The following is an 8,379-nucleotide window of genomic DNA, read 5'->3' as shown; positions in this document are numbered from 1 at the left end:
TAAACTTTCATTATGAAGATATTTTCTCAGCTTACTACATTTTTTGTAAGTTTCTTATGAATTTTTATTATGCAGAATTTTTTTACTTTCATTGATTAATCTTTTCTGAGTTTAAAGATTTTCTACACCCCAAGGTTTTTGTTTGTTTTTTGTTTTTTGTTTTTGTTTTATTTCAATACAAGGCTTCTATTGTACATTTTTATAGTTTCACAAACAACTGTGACAAATCATTTGGCATCTTGATGTTTCTATAGCTGGACAACTTAGATCTTATTCATCAGCCTGCTGATCTGTTCCTTTTTCAGAAACATAGATACCATCCAAAAATTTTCTGATATCCTCTTTTTAACTGTTGTGGCTTGCTGAATTTGATACAAGTTCAAAGTCATTTCTTTCAAGAATCAACTCATCTTTCTGGGCTTGAGATACTGAACAAGCAATGCCTGACCTCATCCAAACTCTGCGGATGTATTTTTCGCCCAAGAAATTTCTAATTTCAACAAGAGAACCATTCTCCTGAATAATGACATTGATGGGGAAGTGAGCATACATAGACCTCATCTTGTAATGGAAGCCCAGTGTAACACCCTTGATCATGTTCTGTACATGACTGCAGATAGTGCGAACTGTAGCCAGTTCCTTTCTATTTCCCCACCACTTGTCAACCCAGAGCCTCTTCTTTTTCTTCCCAAGGAGACTGAGCTCTACACTGATGTGGTTGAAGTCCCTCCGCAGGGTGCCTCTGGGGACCTTCACAATAACAGTGCATCTCTTCAGAGTGATGTCCACATTTTCTGGGCTGTCCACAGTCTGATTGCTGAGAATGGTCTTCATCCTCGCAGTAGATGCGGCAAAGAGCTACACCCCAAGGTTTTAAGAGAATCCTCATCCTCCCATTTTTTTCCAGTAATTGTACTTTTTCTTTTTTAACTTTAAAATACTGTATTTGATTTGGACTTTATACTGGTATAGAGTTTGAAGTATGGCAGCACCTTAATTTGTTTTTTCAGGTGGCCATCCTGTGATCTCAATACCAGTTATTAAAGGATTTATTTTTTCTGATTTGAAATATTACTTTTACACCAAATTCCCATATTATAGGTATTCACTTTCTGGACTGTCTATTCTACTGGGGTATAGTCACACATACTTTTTAAATTCTGAGGTATGATAGAACTTGTCTACCTTCATCATTTTCTTTTTTTGGCTTCTTTCAATTTCCACAATAACCTTAGAATATGTTAGTTTTATTTTTATAAGTTAAAAGAGAGGGGGGAAAGTTGGCAATGAGTTAATAGTAAAGGTTGTTTTAAGCCACTGTTAGGATAATCTGTAATACAGCAACAGTAACTGTAATACATGCATACCAGGGGTTCTTTTGCATTTCAGAGTGAGTCTTTTTTTCTGCAGAAAGTATATTTCACTGGAATTTTAGCTTTGCCCCCCTGACTCCTCTCCATACTACTTCTTTCATTTTCTCTTTGGATTCTACCTGATCTCATCTGTGATTGGCAGTGATTTCACATCATCTGAAATTTGTGGATTATCTATCTCTTACCTTCACTGAAAATGGAGTTTTTAGAGTCCTTTCCAACTTTCTTGTTGCTTCTGCATAATATCCAGGGAAAGAAGGGGATTTATGCAGTTGTGCTTATAGCAAAAGTCATTGTTTTTTAATGTGTACTTCCATAATCAACAGTGGTGATAAGTGTCTTTTCACATTTTACTTGGTGATATCTATTATCTATTTTTCTCATATTACCACCAGTCTATTAGTTTGCTGTATTTTTCTTATTGACTTGAGGAAGCTCTTTGTATATTAAAGATACTAACTTTTATCTATTAATAGAGTTTGTAAATATTTTCTGAGTCTGTTACTTGTACTTTAAAATTGAAGAGGACTTCAGTGATTCCTACATTTATAGTATCTTTTAATTATAAAAATCAGTTTAAACTTTTTGTAGTCAAATTAACCAATTATTTCCATTATGAGCTGATATTTCAAGTCATGCTTAAGAAGGCCTAAAAAAACAGGGCTTCTCTGGTTTGTAGGAGCTGAAGAGTATGTACATACTTTACAATTACATACTAAAAGATGGGGTAAAAGCAGTCAACATTCCTGTAAAACTTAAAGGCAGTATATCCTATATAATAAAAGGCTAATATGCAAATAGACCAAACAGCAGAACAACAAGAACAATTGAACAACCAGTCACTATGACGGGCACTGACAACCAGGGGGGCATGTGCAGAACATTATGGGCATTAGCCGCAGTGGGATGGTGGAGCAGGTGAGCAGGGGCACCAGACCAAGGCGGGGCGCTGGTCGCTGTCATCAGGGCGATCCTTTGGTGGTTACTGAAAATTCTTTGCTCCTGCATGCCACAGTCCTGCCCAGCGCTCGCACCTGCTGCCAGCGCCGGCCCTACTCACACCCACTGCCAGCACCGGCCCCACTCACACCTGCAGCCAGCACTGGAGCTGCCACTCGCACACGCTGCCAATGCCTGGCGCCGGTCCTGATAACTCGTCACCATCAGCGGGTGCAAGCTGCAGCTGCCAGCCCTGGTAGCCCCTGAGGGCTTCTTCACTTCCCCCTGCTCCTGAGGGGAGATCGGGGCAGCAGCTGCCACTCACACCCGCTGACGGCGCTGGCCCCAATCGCTCTGCACCATCAGCCAGTTCAAGTGGGTCCAGAGCCATCAGCACGCAGGAGCGGTGGCAGCAGGAGTGGGGCTGCCAGCAGACAGGGGACCTGGGGCCACAGCGGGAGTGGCCTAACAGGGGTGCAGAGGATGGGCTGAGACCCGCCCCAATGCCTATCAGAGCTTTGCAGCCCACAATTCCTTTCAAGATGCACAAATTCGTGCACTGGGCTCCTAGTTATAGAATAAAATTGAGGGGGAACTGAATTATCAAAAAGGAAGGGCTTTTAAAAATTAAATAACATTTAACTTAAATATCAGCTGTCTTTAGACTTTATCTCTCTGGAATTTATGATAAAATATTGGCTCTAGCCCTAGCTGATTTGGCTCAGTGGATAGATCACTGGCCTGCAGACTGAAGGGTCCCAAGTTTGATTTCAGTCAAGGGCCCATGCCCAGGTTGTGGGCTCGATCCCCAGTGGGGGGCATGCAGGAGGCATCCAATCAATGATTCTCTCTCATCATTGATGTTTCAATCTCTCCCTCTCCCTGCCTCTCTGAAATCAAAAATATATATATATTTTTTTTTAAATGTTGGTTCTAACTTTATTTTTCCAATTGCAGTACCAATATATACTTATTTACTCCCACATCAATACCACACTAAATACTATAGCACTAACGTATCCCAGTTCTATCATTCCCTAGCTATGAGATCTCAGTAGACTCCTCTAAGCCTCAGTTTCCACTTTGCAGTATTATTTTAAGTATTAAGTATAGAAAGTATTTAAGTAAATAAATAGTTTAGCCATGCCTCACAAAAAATAGGCATTCACCAATGTTATTATTAATACCATCATAAAGCATGATGAAATTAGACTATAGGTAAAAATTAACAATAAGTTACTATGTATTTTTATTTATTTTATTTTTTATTGTTTAAAGTATTACACATATTAGTACATATATCTCCCTTTTTTTCCCCATTGACCTTCCTCCAGCCTCCCCTACCCCCTGTTGCATGCCCTCATCCCACCCCCACCCCCCCAGTGTATTGTGTCCATTGGTTGTGCTTATACGCATGCATACAAGTCCTTCGGTTGATCTCTTTACCTCCCTCCCCAACACTCCCCAGGCTTCCCACTGTAATTTGACAGTCTGTTCGATGCTTTACTGCCTCTGTATCTATCTTTTTGTTCATCAGGTTATAATGTTCTTTATTTTCCATAAATGAGTGAGATCATGTGGTATTTTTCTTTCATTGACTGGCTTATTTCACTTAGCATAATGCTCTCCAGTTCCATCCATGCTGCTGCAAATGGTAAGAATTCCTTCTTTTTTAAAGCAGCATAGTATTTCATTGTGTAGATGTACCATAGTTTTCTAATCCACTCATCTGCTGATGGGCATTTAGGCTGTTTCCAAATCTTAGCTATGGTGAATTGTGCTGCTATGAACATAAGGGTGCATATAACCTTTCTGATTGGCGTTTCTAGTTTCTTGGGATATATTCCTAGAAGTGGGATTACTGGGTCACATGGGAGTTCTATTTTTAGTTTTTTGAGGAAACTCCATACTGTTCTCCACAGTGGCTGCACCAGTCTGCATTCCCACCAGCAGTGCATGAGTGTTCCTTTTTCTCCGCATCCTCGCCAGCACTTGCTGTTTGTTGATTTGTTGATGGTAGCCATTCTGACAGGTGTGAGATGGTACCTCATTGTCGTTTTGATTTGCATCTCTCGGATAATTAGTGACTTTGAGCATGTTTTCATATGTCTCTTGGCCTTCCTTCTGTCTTCTTTCGAAAAGTATCTATTTAGGTCCGTTGCCCATTTTTTTATTGGATCATTTATCTTCCTTTTATTAAGTTGTATGAGTTCCCTGTAAATGTTGGAGATTAAACCTTTATCAGTGATAACATTTGCAAATATGTTCTCTCATACAGTGGGCTTTCTTGTTGTTTTGTTGATGGTTTCTTTTGCTGTGCAAAAGCTTTTTATTTTGATGTAGTCCCATTTGTTTATTTTCTCTTTAGTTTCCATTGCCCTAGGAGCAGTATTGGTGAAGAAATTGCTTCAGCATATGTCTGAGAATTTTGCTGCCTGTGGATTCCTCTAGTATTTTTATGGTTTCATTACTATGTATTTTTAAAATACAACAAAACCTGTTTCTCTTTTATTTTTTCATGTGTACAAGCTCCAAGGGGACATGTGGGGAAATCATTCAGAGTATGGCAGAAGTTCTGTTCTCCTAGGCCAGTGGTCGGCAAACCACAGCTCACGAGCCACATGCGGCTCTTTGGCCCCTTGAGTGTGGCTCTTCCACAAAATACCATGTGCGGGCACGCACATACAGTGCGATTGAAACTTCGTGGCCCATGCACGGAAGTCGGTTTTCGGCCTAGGCGAGTCTATTTTGAAGAAGTGGCGTTAGAAGAAGTGGGAGGTGTCAGTCGGTCAGGCGACGGGAGACGCTAAGCAGCGAGGGGGAGGTGCGCACAATTCATGCACGAGTTGAGTGAGCCAGTCAGCAGTCTCATTGTGCAGTGGTTAGTGCTAGTCGCATCTGCAAATCGCACGCGGGTGACAAAAGTACCTACTCCAACCATAAAGTTACCTGTATTTTTCCAACCAGCTGCAAATCCTACAGGTATTTTTGTCATCAATTTAAGAATTGTAATTATTTTGTGTTGGTGGCTTTATTATTATAAAATGAAACATTTTTTTAGGTGCCCTGTTTGACATGGCTACAAAGAAGAAGCAAAGAAAAACGGAAGACGAAAACCGTGAATTAAAATTGAATGGACCGAGACTTTCGCATTTATTCAAAACTTAAATGGCCTTCCGACCTGTCTTATTTGTCAGGAAAAATTGGCGCATAACAAGAAATCAAATTTGGAGAGACACTTTACAACTAAACACGTGTCATTTAGTACTAAATATCCTGTCGGTGATGCAAGGAAGAAAGCAGTTGAGGAACTTCAGAAGAGTCAAGAAAAATCAAGTTCTGTATTTAATTACTGGATGCAATCTTCCAACAATGTTAACATTGCAAGTTTTGTGGTTAGTCAAGAGATTGCTAAGAGAGGAAAACCATATACAGACGGTGAATACATAAAAAGTTGTTTTATAAATGCATCCGTAAAGCTATTTTGGGATTTTAAGAACAAAGCAGATATTCTCAAAAAAATTAGAGTTACCATTGTCTGCTAAAACAGTGAAAGATAGAACAGTCAAAATGTCTTCTAATATAACCAACCAGCAAGTCGAAGATCTTAAATTGATTTCAGCTTTATCAATAGCAGTTGACGAGTCTTGTAACATAAATGATACAGCGCAAGTTTCACTTTTTGTACGATTTATTTCATCTGCAGGTCCTAAAGAAGAACTTTTAGGATTATTGCCACTCAAAGGTCAAACACGTGGAGAGGATATAGCAAATGCTGTAATTGAGTGCATTGAAAACATCATATTCCACTCGATAAAATTGTCTCAATTTCAACAGACGGGTCGAAAAGTATGACCGGTGTTAACAAACGGGTTTGTTGCTATTTTGAAAGAAAAAATTAATCACGAGATACTTACTTACCATTGCATCATTCATCAAGAAGCGCTTTGTGCGCAGACATTTCCAGAAGAAATTTGCAAAGTTATGGAATTGGTGATTAAGATTATCAACTCCATTATAGCTAAAGCTCTTAATCATCGCCAATTTAAAGAATTTTCAGTTGAAATGGAGAGTGAGTACGCAGATCTTCTGCTGCATAACAAGGTACGTTGGTTATCAAGAGGAAACGTTTTGAAACGTTTCGCTTCCTTATTAACAGAAATTAAAGCATTTCTCCTTGAGAAGGGTGTTCACTATCCAGAACTAACGAACGATGAGTGGATCCAAAAATTTTATTTCATGGTAGACGTTACATCTCATCTAAATCAGCTTAATCGTGCCCTGACTGGTTTGGCTCAGTGGATGGAGCGTCGGCCTGCGGACTGGGGGGGTCCCGGGTTCAATTCCGGTCGGGAGCGTGTGCATTGGTTGCGGGCACATCCCCGGTGGGGGGTGTGCAGGAGGCAGCTGGTCGATGTTTCTCTCTCGTCAATGTTTCTGGCTCTCTGTCCCTCTCCCTTCCTCTCTGTGGGAGGTCAATAAAATATATATTATAAAAAAAAATCAGCTTAATCGTAAATTACAGGGGAAAGGAAACACAGTTTTCATTTGAAAACAAATTATCTCTTTTTGCTCAAGATTTTGAAAGAGAAACTTTGATTTACTTTCCAAGCCTGTTGAAACATCGCCAAGAAAATAATTCTGATATTGACATTTGCTATTTCAAAACAACACTTTTAAATATGCCGAAACCGGTTTGGCTCAGTGGATTGAGCGTCGGCCTGCGGATTGAAGGGTCCCGGGTTCGATTCCGGTCAGGGGCATGTGCCTGGGTTGCGGGCACATCCCCAGTGGGAGATGTGCAGGAGGCAGCTGGTCGATGTTTCTCTCTCATCGATGTTTCTAACTCTCTGTCTCTCTCCCTTCCTCTCTGTAAAGAATCAATAAAATATATTAAAAAAAAAAAAATATGAGGGAAGCTTTTCTCAACAGGTTTCAGGAATTCAGAAACAGCAAAGCGACATTAGCCTTTGTTAAAAAACCTCTCAATACTACTGTAACAGAATTAAATTTTTCTCCTTTCAATATTGACATTGGCAACTTTGAAATGCAATTGCTGGATTTAAAAAACAAAGAACTGTGGAGCTGGAAATTTGAACATCTTTGTGCTGATATAGAAATATTGGAGAAAAACAAATGTGAACTTAGTTCACAGCACAAGTGGTCTGCTTTGAAAGACCTGGAGAAGGAAGATATGTTGATTTTTAACACCTGGAATAGTATTCCTGACTCATATAATCAACTGAAAAAACTAGCGTTTGCTGTTCTTTCCTTATTCGGGTCTACATATTTATGCGAACAATCATTTTCAAGCATGAACCTTATCAAGAGTAAATTGAGAAGTCATCTTATTGATGAGAACCTGGAATCGTGCCTAAAATTAAAAACAACAACATACAAACATGATTTACCCAAACTTTCCAAGGAGATGCAAGGCCATTGTTCACATTAGTGTTTGTCAGTCATTGTCATGATTTAATTTTATGGATATTGTAAGGTAAATTGTAAGGAATTTAATTTTATCAATAAATAATATCGTTATTAAGTATGATATCAAGTTTTATTCAATGTACCTATAGTTTAAGACTTAAAACTTTAAAGTTTATTAAGTTAATTTTAAGGAACGTTGTGGAAAGAAGATGTAGTGTCGAGGATTGAGAAAGGTATGTTGAGATGGTTTGGACATATAGAGGGGATGAACGAAAGGAGATAGACGAAACAAGTATACAAGACGAGTGTGGATGGGAGAGTTGGAAGGGGTTGACCTCAGCGAACGTACCTCAATCAGATTGAGGACGTTTTTAGCAAAGGCCAGCTCAGGAGTACTCTAACATCTTCAGAACACTTCACCCCACAGCTGCGGAATATACATTCCTCTCAGGTGCTCATGGGACATATTCAAAAATAGACCACATATTGGGTCACAAGCAAAGTCTCCACAAATTCAAGAAGATTGAAATCATAAAAAGCATCTTCTCAGACCACGATGGCATAATGTTAGAAATAAACTACAATAAAAACAACCCAAAATACTCAAACACTTGGAAGCTGAATAGCATGTTATTAA

The 8,379-nt window shown here is 39.3% G+C and overlaps 1 pseudogene; it reads right to left on the bottom strand.

Moving 5' to 3' along the window:
- Positions 1 to 249: 249 nt before the first annotated feature.
- LOC139016916 (large ribosomal subunit protein uL6 pseudogene) lies at positions 250 to 842 on the bottom strand (annotated as a pseudogene).
- Between the last annotated feature and the right edge of the window lie 7,537 nt (positions 843 to 8,379).

Source organism: Myotis yumanensis, unplaced genomic scaffold (assembly GCF_028538775.1).
Source record: "Myotis yumanensis isolate MYYU_CA2020_CCGP unplaced genomic scaffold, mMyoYum1.0.hap1 SCAF_9, whole genome shotgun sequence".
NCBI classification, from domain to species: domain Eukaryota; kingdom Metazoa; phylum Chordata; class Mammalia; order Chiroptera; family Vespertilionidae; genus Myotis; species Myotis yumanensis.
Note: the sequence above shows the minus strand (reverse complement) of the source record. Positions and strands in the feature narration are given on the sequence as shown.